This window comes from Gavialis gangeticus, unplaced genomic scaffold (genome assembly GCF_001723915.1).
Source record: "Gavialis gangeticus isolate Ggan-Ray unplaced genomic scaffold, GavGan_comp1, whole genome shotgun sequence".
Lineage (NCBI taxonomy): Eukaryota > Metazoa > Chordata > Crocodylia > Gavialidae > Gavialis > Gavialis gangeticus.
In genome coordinates this window covers 21,954,870-21,968,306 of record NW_017729029.1, presented here as the reverse complement: position 1 = coordinate 21,968,306, position 13,437 = coordinate 21,954,870, and the positions used below count along the sequence as shown (strand labels likewise).

General features: G+C 47.4%; 1 long non-coding RNA gene across 1 annotated transcript in view; it reads right to left on the bottom strand.

The window, feature by feature from the left end:
- Positions 1-7,887, bottom strand: part of LOC109300398 — a 14,498-nt gene extending 6,611 nt beyond the window's left edge. Inside the window, exons 1-2 of the long non-coding RNA XR_002098195.1 lie at positions 7,828-7,887; positions 6,005-6,009 (exon numbers count right to left, since the gene is read on the bottom strand). This is a non-coding gene — a long non-coding RNA (uncharacterized LOC109300398). The remainder of the gene's footprint in view (positions 1-6,004; positions 6,010-7,827) is intronic.
- Between the last annotated feature and the right edge of the window lie 5,550 nt (positions 7,888-13,437).

Sequence of the window (13,437 nt, the reverse complement as noted above, 5' to 3'; positions counted from 1 at the left end):
TAACCTATGACTCATACCTACCCCTCCTATATAACTTGGTTCCTGAATGAATGGGGACAAATGAGAGTGCTTGAGAGACAGTGTCAGTAGGTCTAAAAATAGCTCTCTCTGAATGACGGAGCCATCAAAACCAATACCTGAACCAATGACCCAGCCATTGAAACCACCCTCAGCATTCAAGAAACAAAAGATGATGCAACCAACCATTGTGCCAAGGCTGCATATGCTCAGTATGAACACCTGGAACCCTCTGGAACAGGACTGACCCTCCCCATAGAAGATCATAGGTAGTCTGCCTCATGAAAACTGACTCCTTAGGAACACCACTTTCCATCCAGACCAGACCAACTCCATGTCACACTGCCTATCCACCCCGGAGGCCCTGCCGGCGACCCCCTCTGGACAACACTGTGCAGAAGGAGACCCTGACTGGCCATTGAGGATCAACCTTCACCCTGAGACAGGTAGACATTATCCACACACTTCTTCCTACAATTTGGACTCTCTATCTCTTTCCTCCTGGACTTCAGCCCCTGCACCAAGCCTCTTTAACCCCTACTGCCATTGTGTGTGCATGTGTGTGTGCGTGCATGCATGCACGAACAAAGGAACCAGTAAGATATTGTGTCACCATTTCCCCTGTTCAATAAAACCACTGTCATTTGCAACCCCTGAGTTGGATCATGTTTTACTGAACTCTGGTCCCTTCCCTATTTTAAATTCTGATCTCTGTCTTTCTCTCTCAGTTTCATCCCCACCCAACCTTCATTTCCCAATCTCTTCTCACTTCCGTCTCCCCTTTTCTGCCACCTTTAGCCTTCCGGTCCCACTCCTGCCGTCCACTGCCTCCTTCCTGCCATTTCTGATGCTTTTAGCTTCCCGGCCCCGCTCCCACCATCCACCACCTCCTTGCTGACATTTATGCTGCTTTTAGCTTCCTGGCCCTGTTCCTGCCATCCACCATCTTCTTCCCACCATTTGTGCCACTTTCTGCCTCCTGCCACTTCTCCCCACTCTCTATCTCTCTCTGCCTTCTCTTCCCAACTTTTCCTACCCCCCTCCTCTGTTCTCTGGCTTTCCCCACACCCTCTCTAGCTGCCCCCTCTCCTTCACAGTCCTCTGGCCTGCCACTGACTTCCCCACAACTCCTCCAGGCTGCCCCGCAGTTTTCATGGCAGCTGGATTCCTTCTCCAGCTACCAGCACTGGCAGCTCTTCCCCCCATAGCTTCCTGAGCTCTCCAGCAGTCCCTCTCCAACAGCTCTGGTTTCCTGAGCCATCTTTCAATTCCCTCCACACCCTCTCTAGCTCCCCTGCAGCCCCAGTCCCAATTTCCCATTCCCCGATTATCTTCTGGCTTCCCCATGGCTCTGGCTGCAGTCCCAGCCTCTGTGCTGGCTTCTCTCCCGCATCACTGCCCTGTTCTGCAGGCTTTGGGCATTGTTCTTTAATCAATTAAGGTCAATTAACCTAAAGTAGGTCTAAGTCTCAGTTCCTCAGCCAGCTTCTGTCTAGTCTACTGGTTCTAATCCCAGTTCCAGCAACTTTCACTCCCTACACTTTAACTCTCTCTTTCACCTTAACCTTCCCCCCCCAGTATCCTAAGTACCCTAAGCACACATGTACTCACACCATACCATCCAAGTTAGGAATGCACCTGTGTGTATGTAGGTGGTTTGTGTGTGAACTGGTGAATATATATATGTGTGTGTGTGTCATCATGTGTATGATATACGAATTAGTGATCCCTGTATGTGTATTGGGAGCGTGGGTATTGACAACTGAATTTTATCTAACTTTTGGTGTGTATAGTATATAGGTGCTTGAATTGGTGATAGGTCTGCATGTGCCTAGGCTGGCAACTTTGGATGTGTATGTGCCTGAGTTGGTAGGGCATGTGTGCGTGCCAAGTGGGGATGTATGCACCTAGAGCGTGTGTGTGCATCTAACTGATTTGTTTGTATTTGCAATTGTACACCATGCCCTCCTGTCTAACAGTGTGATATTGAGACCCTGATCGTTGGCCTAACCCCACAGGACAACACTTTTGGTGCCTTTGAAGGTTCTGCAACTTGTGCTTAAGCAGCTGATGGTAGTCTAGGAGTTAGCACCACCTTTGTAGCAGGGAGGGTACTGTGCAAAAGTCTCCCCATCAGAAGCTGCGATGGTGCATACTCAAGACCAGTAATGGGTACGTTCCTTAGATTGAGTGAAGCCAGATATAGATCAGAGCCATCCTGCAAAGTGTTCTTAAACATTGATTTGATGGTCTGAACTGTGTGTTCAGCCTGCCCATTGGATTGTGGGTAACCTGGGCTAGAACGGGTGATGGTTAGTCACCCATTCAGTCACAAATTGTTTCATCATGTAACTTGAAAATGGCACGTGATCACAGACAATTTCTTTAGGTATGCCATGGCAAGCAAATACAGACTTCATTTTGCCTACTGCCATGCCAGCTGTTTTGTCTGGCAGGTGCAAAACTTCAGGGTACTTGGAGTAATAGTTGACTAGGGTCAAATAAGACTGTCCCCATAGGTCAAAAATGCCTGCTGCCAGTTTTAGCCAAGGCAGGTCTGGAATCCCATGTGAGATCATGGGCTCTTTCTGATTACGGGGATGGAGCTCTTGACAAGGTGCACAATTTGCAATCCATTGCTTGATGTGAGCATTCATTTTAGACCAATACACGAGTTATCAAGTTTGCCTTTTTGACCCTTATATGCCTTGATGGGGTGAGTGAAGCAATGTTAACATGTTGGCCCTTGCACCACTTGGAATGATTATTTTCAGCCCAATCATAAGCAAATCACCCTGAATCTAGATTTGGTCTCTGAGAGGCCAGTAGGGCTTTAGTTCAGGTTTGACTTCATTTGGCCTGCTTGGCCATCCATTATGATGCTGCACTCTAAGGGCCTGTAGTTCCTTGCCAGACTTTGAATGCTCCTGTAACTGCTAGAGTAACTGGTCACTGAGTGGCTCCATTTCCATCAGACCATGAATCACCTTTTCTGAGTTGAAAAGATCAGGTTCAGGAGGAGGAGTAAGCACTGTGGCTCTAGAAAGTGTGTCAGCCACTAACATGTCTTTGCCTTTGGTATAGTGAATCTGGATGTCATATTTTTGGAGCTGCAACAGCATTCTCTGTAGCCATACCTTTCCTATAAGCTTCACAAAATTCCTTCCAGGGATTTATGGTCTGACTGAACCCGCATCTAGGTGCCACACATATATTGATGGAACTTTGTCATGCTGAATACAATTGCCAGAAGTTCTTTTTCAATCTGCATAAAATTTCTCTTGGATTGTGTTAGAGCCCTTGAAGCATATGCAATAGGTTGATTCTGGTGAAACAGACATGCTCCTAAGCCATCTTTGGATGTGTCAGCTTTGATTTCCAGCATCTCTGCTGGGCTGAAGTCCCTGAGCACAGGTGCCATTGCGATGGTTTGCTTGAGCTTATCTAGGGCTGCCTGATGTTTGGATCCCCATTGCCAGATAACGTCATTCCTGAGAAGCACCCTCAGTGGGGCCGTAGGCTTGACTCATGTGGAATGTATTGTGCCAAGTACTGAATGGTTTGAAGGAGTCTCTGAAGGCCTTTTTTATCTGTTGGAAAGGGAATCCTGTTGATGGCTTCCTCTTTGTCATCATCTGGTTTAACACAATCTTTTGAGATGATATGGCCCATATACCTAATGCAGTCAACTAAAAACTGTATTCTGTCCTTATTAAACTTTCAGACGTGCTCTCTCCAGGACTTGTTTCAGGATAGTGTCCAGCTCCTCTTTGGTAACCACTGCAATGAGCATTTCATCTGCAATTATGTGGATTCTTGGAATGGCACCAAAGCACTCATAATTCTTCTGTTGGAATACTTTGCTAGCCAGGTGGGTACCAGGAAATTGGCTCACACCTTCAAAAATATCTGGGTATAGTTTGAGAAGGTCTGTCTTGGTTGCAGATGTTGTCAGAGCCATTCCATGGACTAGTCTGAGTGATAAGGTCTAAGGTAGTGCATGCCACTCTACTGGGTATTGGTGGGTCACTATTGTCTGTTACATAAAAAGTTAAATCAAAGTCATTAGCACCAGATTTGTAGTGTGCAGTGATTTCACCTTGTGGTTTGATGCATGGACCACCAAATGCAACCGATATAACATGAGCTGGAACCTTCCATACTTTGCCTTGCAAAGCCTTTGCTACATCTGCTGTGATAGTGTTTGCTTCTGTTCCAGTATCTAACTTAAAAACAACTAGTAAGCCAGCAATCATGACTGTGCTATACCAGGTATTCTGATTATCAAAGGTCTGTGAATGCTGCCTTGCAGACATTGTTCTGACATATAGGGTGCTGACTCCTTTTTCAGATGTTGGAGCATCTCCCTTTGATATGCACATTTTCACAAAGTGAGCACTCCTGAGCATTTGTAACAAATTTCTCCAAAAGTTGGGCAGGACTGAGGCTTGTGTGTGCTTCCACACCTTCTGAAAGCTCTGCCTTTGTTAGTTTGATTGCCCTCCTGTGGAGTAAACTTCACTGATGGCTTGCTTTGTTTTTGCAAAGTGCTCTGGCATCTTTGCTTTTGGTCAACTGTATGCATTTTTGCTTCTGCAGACATAACTCAGGCCTGAGCACTTATGAGAGACTTTGCTCTGTAGATATCCACAGCCCATGCTAGGGCAAGGGAGGGATTTTCAGAAGCCTTTCTTTGAGTTTGCAGTCAGTTATGCTGAAGACAATTTTGTCCCTCAAAATAACATCTTCAGCAGGTCCAAATTCACAATGCTGTACTCTGCTTCTGAGCTCTGTGACAAAATCATCTATGCCTGCATCATCATTGTATCTGAGTTGCCAGAACTTATGCCTTTCAAAGACAGGAGTTTTTTCTGTGTTCACAGTAGTTCTTGAATGCTACAAGCACCTCTGTAAGGGTTTTTTTTATTAAGGTCTGCAAACACCCCTTGCATGTTGTTGTAAATATCTAGGGCTTTATCCCCAATGCAGTGAAGCATGACTTCAATTTTGTAATCCTCTGCCTCTTCCTCAGCCTGTGACTGCAAGGTATAATTGGAGGCTTCTTTTCCCATCTTCTCCCATTCTCCCCAGGTTTTTTCAGTAAAGGATAATGCTGCTGGAGGCTTGAAATGCTCCTTTTTTTTTCTTTGAATGAAAGATGTAACCCCCTTAATCAGGATGCTTGTGACTCCACCAAGTGATAGGTCACTTCTGACACCATATAGTGTTTACTCTATGCCATTGGGTTCCAGGGTCACTCAGACCTCCAAGCCTTTGGGGTTCTCTCCTTGAGTCACCATTCAGCAGAGAGCAGTGGAGTGGTAAACAGCTTTATCTTTATTAGCAGGGATCCTGGTTTTCTCTGATTAAAAATTGCAAATTCTCTGATTAATTTTTATCATGGATTTGGGTGTTTTAAAGCCCCCCCCCAGGTCTGCTGGTGCCCCACACTCCCCCCACAGCTTCAACAGCCCTCCTGATGCTCATCACAACAGCCCCCCAGACCTACGGATATGCAGGCACAGAGGCACACACAGATGCCCACCCCAGCAGGTAAGTGTGTGTGTGGCAGGGGGAAGGGGGGGAAGGGGGGCAGGGCAGAGGAAAGGGAAGGTGCTGTGGGGATAGATCAAGAATGGGGGGAGCATGCCCCTGTGCCCACTCCCAGGAGCAGAGTCAGGGGATGAGGAGCCACTGAGAAGCCATGCCCTTTGCCCCTGTATGGCATACTGCAGTCAGGTGCAAGGCAGGGGGCTAAGGGCATGGGTGCCCCTCTGCAGGGGGATTTATGGGTAAGTGATGCAAGGCATGCATACCACCCATCTAGTTGCCCAGGGGAGGGAGAGGCTGGCTTGTGGATGACTGCACAACTCCACAGCCAGCTCTGCAGCAGTGGTGCGAGATGAATGGGGGAGGGCTTGCACATGCAGCCACTGACATTTACCTGCAGGGCCATGCCAGTGGAGACAGCTGCTGTGTGCAAAACCTCCCCTTGGTGCCACAGAGCTGTGTGCCAGCCACAGGGGGCAGCAGCAGTGTGGTGGTGGCTGGACGACACACAGGTATCCCCACCACCACCCCGCGCCACATGGCAGCCACAGCTGCAGCCAGCCACAGAGCTCCGAGCATGGCTCCACAGTGGGGGTGCAGGGAGGCTTTGTACACAGTGGCCATCACTGCTGACATGGCCCTACAGGTAAGCAGCAACAGCCGCTGTGTGCCTGGGTGATGGCCGCCACACACACAACCTCCCTGCACTACCGCTGCTTTCGGAGCCATACCAGAGCTGTTTAGCCTGCACCTGACTGCAGTGTGCTACCTGGGGCCAGCAGCACCCCCTGCTCCCTCAGCCCCAGCCACCTTCCCCAGCCCTGCCCCACAGCCCCCAAGCCCTGTCACAGGCCAACGGGCACTGTTAGTGTATGAATTTAGTTGTAGGCTGACTGGGCACTGCAACTGTATGAGCCACTGAGCTGTTTGGTTCAGGATCGAGGAGGCAGAGTTGGGAGTGAAGCAAAGACAAGTTTCACTTATAACAGTAAAGATAAATTTTACTTATAGCAACAAAAATATGTTTTAACAGAAAAATATGGTTTACATGTATAACAGTTAATAAAAAGGTTAAGCTAATAAACAGACAATATAGCAATAAAAAAGTTAAAAATTGGCAGTGATAATAAAAACAGACAGACAAATTGACAAAAAGTTCCCACTTGGCTGGCAACTTGTCGATAGTCCCTCAGTGCCAGGTACACATCAAGTTGGTCCAGTAAAGTCAGGCATCCCCGATCTATGTTGTCAGAGTCAGCACTGGGGAAAGTCCCTCAGTCAGGATCTGGTCCTTGCTCACACTGGGATTCTGGAGTCTGGGCTTGGAACAGCAATGACCATTCTGTTCCATCCTTCCTACTGGTCACCTGACGTGCGTGTTCCTTTATATCTTCTCCTATGCTAATCTGTTGGCTTTAGAGCTACTCACAATCTTACCCTACCGCTGTTACCCTATGGGGTTAAAAGGTATTCAAAATTATTATAATACATTACTGCCTAAACTTGGGTTTACCCAATAAGCAAATCACACCACATCACTTTGGGGTCTGAGATGAGCATTTTTCCCTGCCTAAGTTCAACCCACTTAGTTACTTCCTTTTGGAATTTTTTTGAAATGTGTTAATTATACCTTGTGGTCAGGTTTGTCATTTTTACTGACCTTTAAGCAAAAACTGTTAGGTCAGCTATGGTTTGCAGTTTTGTTGTTTACTTCTGCTTCTTGGGGCCCATGTTAGTCTTATGATTGGTACAGACAGTTAATTTTAACATTATGGTTATGCTTATCACAGACAGGATAAGTCTGCAGGAAACAATCTTGCAAGCTCTGCCTTAGCTAAATATTAACTATATGCCATTGCTAGATGCTTTCAAGAAGCAAATATTTTGTTACAAGTTGCTCATTAATCCCTTTGGTTTTGGCCAAAGCCCCACTTACCTCTAGGTTCCAGGGGTGAAGAGGAAGCCTGAGCCTGAGCCCAGTCTTGGCTGACTCAGAGGCTCAGGCCCTGCCCTTCCCTGTCTCCCTCCCCCTCTGGCTAGAGCTGTGGATTTCCTGCCCTTTCCACAATCAGCTCTTGCAGGCTTGTTCCAGCCTGCAAGAGCTTTTTGCAAAAATCAGAGAATCTGTGGATTTCTTTGCTAAAAAGGGAAATCCGCATTTTCTCCAATAAAAACAGGGAATCCATACTTTTCCTTTTTTTCTGTAGGAACTGGAAAACCCGGATCCCTGTTTATTAGGAAAAGGATTCAGCAACTTACATGCTGACAGCTTTCAGGGAGAACTAGAACTACCCACCACCACAAACCACACCCACAGGGCATCAGGGGGAGAGACTGCATCATCCCACTGCTGGCCCCTTAAAAGTAATATTCTATATACCACACATTTAACTGGAATATGACAAACCTGAGTTCAAATACCTCCTCCATCCAAATTATAAGAACATAAAAATTGCCATATGGAATCATGCCTATAGTCCATCTAGCCCAGTCATTGTATATAATTCATTTTGGGTGCATGTACATATATGCAATTAATATGACAAACTCATGAGCAGTTTGAGCTGGAGTAAACTGCTCCTGGGCATAAAGTCTACATGTGCAGCCTGGATAACAGCAATTTGAGCCAGGGTAGAACAGAGACCCAGTTGGCTGGGCTGACCAGGTGCAATTTATGCCCATGGTCACCATCTACACTTGTATTTCAGCTCAGTAAATCACTTTGCCATAAGCTAGCATTGTCCCCAATACTATCTTACTGTGGAGTCAATTAATTTACCATGCCCTAAAATCAGTGCTTTACTGTGGAGCTGATTAGTTTACAATCTTGTTTTTTTAAGGAAGTACTAAAGCATGGCACAGTAACGATGTCACCATAGGGCAGGGGTGGCCAATCTGTGGCTCCGGAGCCACATAAGGCTCTTCAGAAGTTAATATGCATCTCCTTGAATCTTTGCACAAGTACACGGTGACTAGCCTCCATCTGGAATTATCAACTTCCATTTGGAAGCTGGTCACCATCTGCTTGTGCAAAGATTCAAGGAGATGCATATTAACTTCTGAAGAGCCACATATGGCTCTGGAACCTCAGGTTGTCCACCCCTGCTATAGGGCAACATATAGATGCTCTCACTGTGTAAATAAGTACTTAATCTTGCTTCTTTTAAAGCTTCTCCCTGATAATTTCAAAGGCTACCCCTAGTTCTTCTATTCTGGGACTTGAGGAGCAACAGTTCCCTATTCACTATCCATATTCTTCATGGTTTTATTGACTTCTATAATACCGCTTCTCAGTTTTCTTCTTTCCATACTAAAGAGTCCTACCCTTTTAAAATTTTTCCTGGCATGGCAGCTGTTCCATATCCCTGATCAACTTTGTTACTCCTCTCTGTACCTTTCTTAATTCAGGCACTTGGAGATGGGAAAGGTGAGACTGCACACAGTATTCAAAATATGAGTGCACAGTGGATTATACAGTGGCATGATGTTTTGTTTTCAATTCCCCTCTTAGTGATACCCAACATTTTATTGGCTGTTCTGTTACTGCTATACATTGAGTCAATGTTCTTAGAAAAGTACAAAAGTTATTCCAACATTTCTTCCCCGAGTCATAATAGCTAGGTAAATGCCCAGTACTGTGTATGTATATTTGTCCCCATGAGTTTTATTTTGCTCTTGCCATCTGTCACTTTTTTGCCCATTCACCTACCTTTCTTAAATCTTCAAGCAGCTCCTCCCAATCCCATTATATTATGATCTGACTACCAAAAAATTATTTAGTCTGGTCTGCACACCATGATTTCACTATACACTCCCTTTTCCTTGGGCCCAGAACAAAATTGGGCCCAGTATAGATCCCTGAGATGCCCCACTATTAACCTTGTTCCATGCTGAAAAAAAATTACCATTTAACCCTATAATTTGTTTAATATCTTTTAATCAACTTTCAGACCATGAAAGAACTTCCCCTCTAATCCCATGACAATTCTTTTTCTTTTTCTCTATTTGTGTAAAAATGTTGCCAGTGACAAACCTTCTTAAAAGTTTTTTTAGTGTGTATATATATCAGATGGAGTTCTTTGAGCATGTTAATAAACACATGGTCAAGGGGGTTCCAGTAGATAGGCAAGGCAGACTTTCCTCTTTACAAAAACCAAGTTTACTCTTCCCCAGCACATCATATTTATTCTGCTGATTTTATGCTTTATTACAGATTCTATCAATCTGCCAGGAATATAAGTGAGGCTCAGTATAGTTCTCAGGATCATCTCTGGAGTCCTTTTTGCAGATGAGTGTTACTGGGGGGGAATTGAAATAGTCTCTCACCTTCCAAAAGACTATAAATTAATGACTACTGAGCTATAGCACATATTAGGAGTGGTGGGGAAGGCAAGTGTTTGTTTCACCATCTCTTCCCTGTTCACCACTTCTCAGACATTCAGTAACCTAGAAAAATCCACAAGTGAAATACTGGTCTGAAAAAGTAACAAAGTTTATTGTGAATGAAGTAAATAAATAAAAATATTCATCCACTGTCACTAATTTAAGTGTAAGGAAACATCCTGTCAATAACAAAGAACTTTATAATTTGAAAGTAAACAAAACACTTAAAATTTTAAATTTTTTATGCTGCAATTCATTGTTTTGAAAGCATATTCTATTTAGTCCACATAGATAACTCAGTAATAAAATATGACAAGTGAAATACTTCTCTGCCATTAATTGTTTTATTAGGAATGTGCTATGTTGCGGGGGGGAAACCAACAACAAAAAACCCTCTTCTGTAACGATCTCATTCACTAAGAACACATCAACTATACATATGGCACAGTACAAAAAGTGCACATATAACAAAATAAATCACCTTTATCTTAAATTTATTGATATAATTGTAAAATATGTTCTCCAAGAATAGGTGCGAGGAACAGCTGCTGAAGGCTTGCTTTTTAGTATTATTGTATTTTATTAAAATCTATTCTTTTGACAATTCTGCATTAGAATAGGAGTTTAGTTTCATGGGAACCACTTAGCTACATAATAAAAAGAGTTAGAACTCTTTGGAGAGAGATTCGGAATACAGAAGTACTTTTACATAGATCATCTTTAGAGACTTCATACTTCCCAAATTCTGATAACAGGCTCCTTTATAAAGGTTGCATACACTTTGCTAGTCCCTTTGCTTCTGTTTGCTTATTCTACTTTAAATTAGAAACCCATATAAATAGATTAGACCTGATCTTGTTTTTAATTTTCTCTGTGCTTTGTCATATTACATTGGGTTACCTTGCATCATGTTTCTATCTAGCATAATACAAATTAATGCAAAATGGCATAAACACATTATACTCTTAGAATAAAAAGCACTTTGAACATGGAAAGAAGTTTTTTTTTATTGGGTGTGTACAAGGTAATTGTATTTATTCCACTTGGATAGTCTATTACAGGGGTAGGCAATGTTTTTTGGCCGGAGTGCTGACAAACCCCATAATGCCTACTTTGGAAGGTGTTGGAGTGCTGGCATACCAGAAAAACAAAATGAGAGCAGGGAGTATATGGCAGGATGCCCTCCTTCTGCCCCTGCCCCTAGCCATGCTCATGACCCTAGCTTCCCACACAAAGCCCTTACCCCCACCCCTACTGCCCTTTGCCCCCACCCAAAGCCCCTGACCCCCACCCTGGGCCAGCTGCAAATGTCTGTTACCTCTCCACCCCCAGCCCTGGCCCCAGCTGCCTCCCAGCCCCAGACCCGGCCTTGGGCTCTGGGGAGGCAGCACATAACAGCAATGCTCTCCGCTGTGCTGCTCTCACCGCTTCTGCAAATCATTGTTGGAACCCGGCACAGCAGGGTACAGTGGGGGGGGTGTTGCAGAAAGCTGTCTGCTCCCAGCTCTCTGCTGCCCTGCCACACTTCCCCAGTGTGCACGGGAGCAGTGTGGGCAGCAGTGCAGGGTTGTGCCCCTCACTGCTGCCCCGGCCTGCAGGGAAAGTGTGGCACGGCAACAGGGAGCAGGCAGCTTTCTACACCCCATACTGTGCCCTGCTGCACTGGGTTCCAACGCTGCTTTGCAGAAGCAGCAAGGGCAGCACAGTGGGGAGCATTACCAGTATGTACTGCCTCCCTGGAGTCTGGGGCCAGGTCTGGAAAGCGGCTGGGGCCAGGGCCAGGGCCACGGTGGAGAGGCAGCAGATGTTTGTAGCTGGCCCAGGTTCTGGGTAGCTGCTGATGGCCACGGAGCCCAGGCTGCTTGCAGCAGGGATTCCATGGGAGCAGCTCAGGCTCTGTGGCTATCAACAGCTACCCAGAGGTGGGTCCAACTGCAGCCAGGAGGCTACAAACAGCTGCTGCCCTCCTACCCCGACCCCAGCTGTCTCCCATCCCCAGGCTCCGGGAGGCAGCAGGTGCTGGCACTGTGCCTGTTGGGGCTGGGGCCAGGGCCAGGGCCCACAGCTGTTTGTAGCCTCGCAGCTGTAGCTGGCCCTGGCTCTGGATAGCTGCTGATAGCCATGGAGCCCAGGCTGCTCCCAGCAGGGCTTGCAGCATCCCAGATGCCTGCTGGGAGCTGCCCAGGCTGGCAGCAGCTACCCCAGGGGTGGCCAATTATTTTAGGCAGAGGGCTGCTTACCCAGTTTTGGCAAGCTGTCAAGGGCTGCATGGGTAGCCCCACCCCTTGACAGGTGCCCTGCCCCCTGGTCACCACCTTAGGACCAATATCTCAATGTCTTGAAACCAAAGTCTCAGGGCCAGTGCTGGTGGGGCCCAGAGCAGGGCACAGGCTGGCAGGGGTCTGTGGAGCTGGGTTTAGCTGCACCAGCAGGTAGAGGGGGGAGCTGGCCCTACTCCAGAGCCCCCGCTTCCCAGGACCCCTGTACTCCTGCCTCCCTGCTATGGGTCCTGCCCATGCTGGCCCTGGGACACCAGTGTGGGTCCCATGCATGCACTCACTTCCAGCTTCCCCCCAGCCCCACAGTACAGGCCAAGGACAGCATGCAGCCCTGACCGCCTCCTCTGTGGCAGGTAATGAGCTAGCTCTAAGTGCAGGGAAAAAAGTGGCCCCTCTCCTGCCCTGTGGCTGGCGTTTCTTACTGCAGCTGCTCTCAGGCTGTATGGAATGGTCCAGAGCAGGCACAGGCAGTCCCACATAGGCTGCAAGCGGCTGCAGGATGGTGAGGGTCAGGGAGGGGCTGCTTTTCCCCATGCTCAGCACCAGCTTGTAACCCACCCCTGCTACCAGCCTGGGCCCTATGCTGGCTCTGAGCTTGTCCGTCAGGGCTGCACCACAGCGGCAACAGCTGCAGCCCCCCCCCACTTGCCATGCTGGGCAGAGTTTGCCACTGTTGCCTTTGGGCTGCCCAGCATGCAATGTCTGAGTAGGCAGCAGCAGCAAACACTACCCGACACAGCAAGCGGGGGCAGGGGGCACAGCTGCTGCCTCTGCATGCAACCCTGACAGGTGAGCCTGGAGCTGGCAAAGGGCCCAGAATGGCTGCAGGGGAGAGGGGGTTTACAAGCTGGTTCTGAGCACGGCCCCTCCCCTGCCCCACGGCTGCCACCTAATGCTCCAGCCACTCACAACCCATTTGGGGCTGCCCGTGCCTGCTCAGGACAGCCCCACGCAGACTGTCAGCAGCTGCAGCAGGAAGCACCAGCAAAGGGCAGGGGAGGCACCACTTTTCCCTGGGCTCCTTCCTTGTCCTCCCCACTTACCTGAGGCTCTGGTGCTGGTGCAGCCACATGGTCCCAGGCCAGAAGCCCCTGCTGGGGTTTCCAGCTAGTGGAGTGGGGCTGGGTGGGCCTTGCTGTTGTGGGAGCCTGCCAGACTTCCCCTGGGTCCTACTGTCCCTGGTTCCTGTCATTTTTGCCCAGCCCCA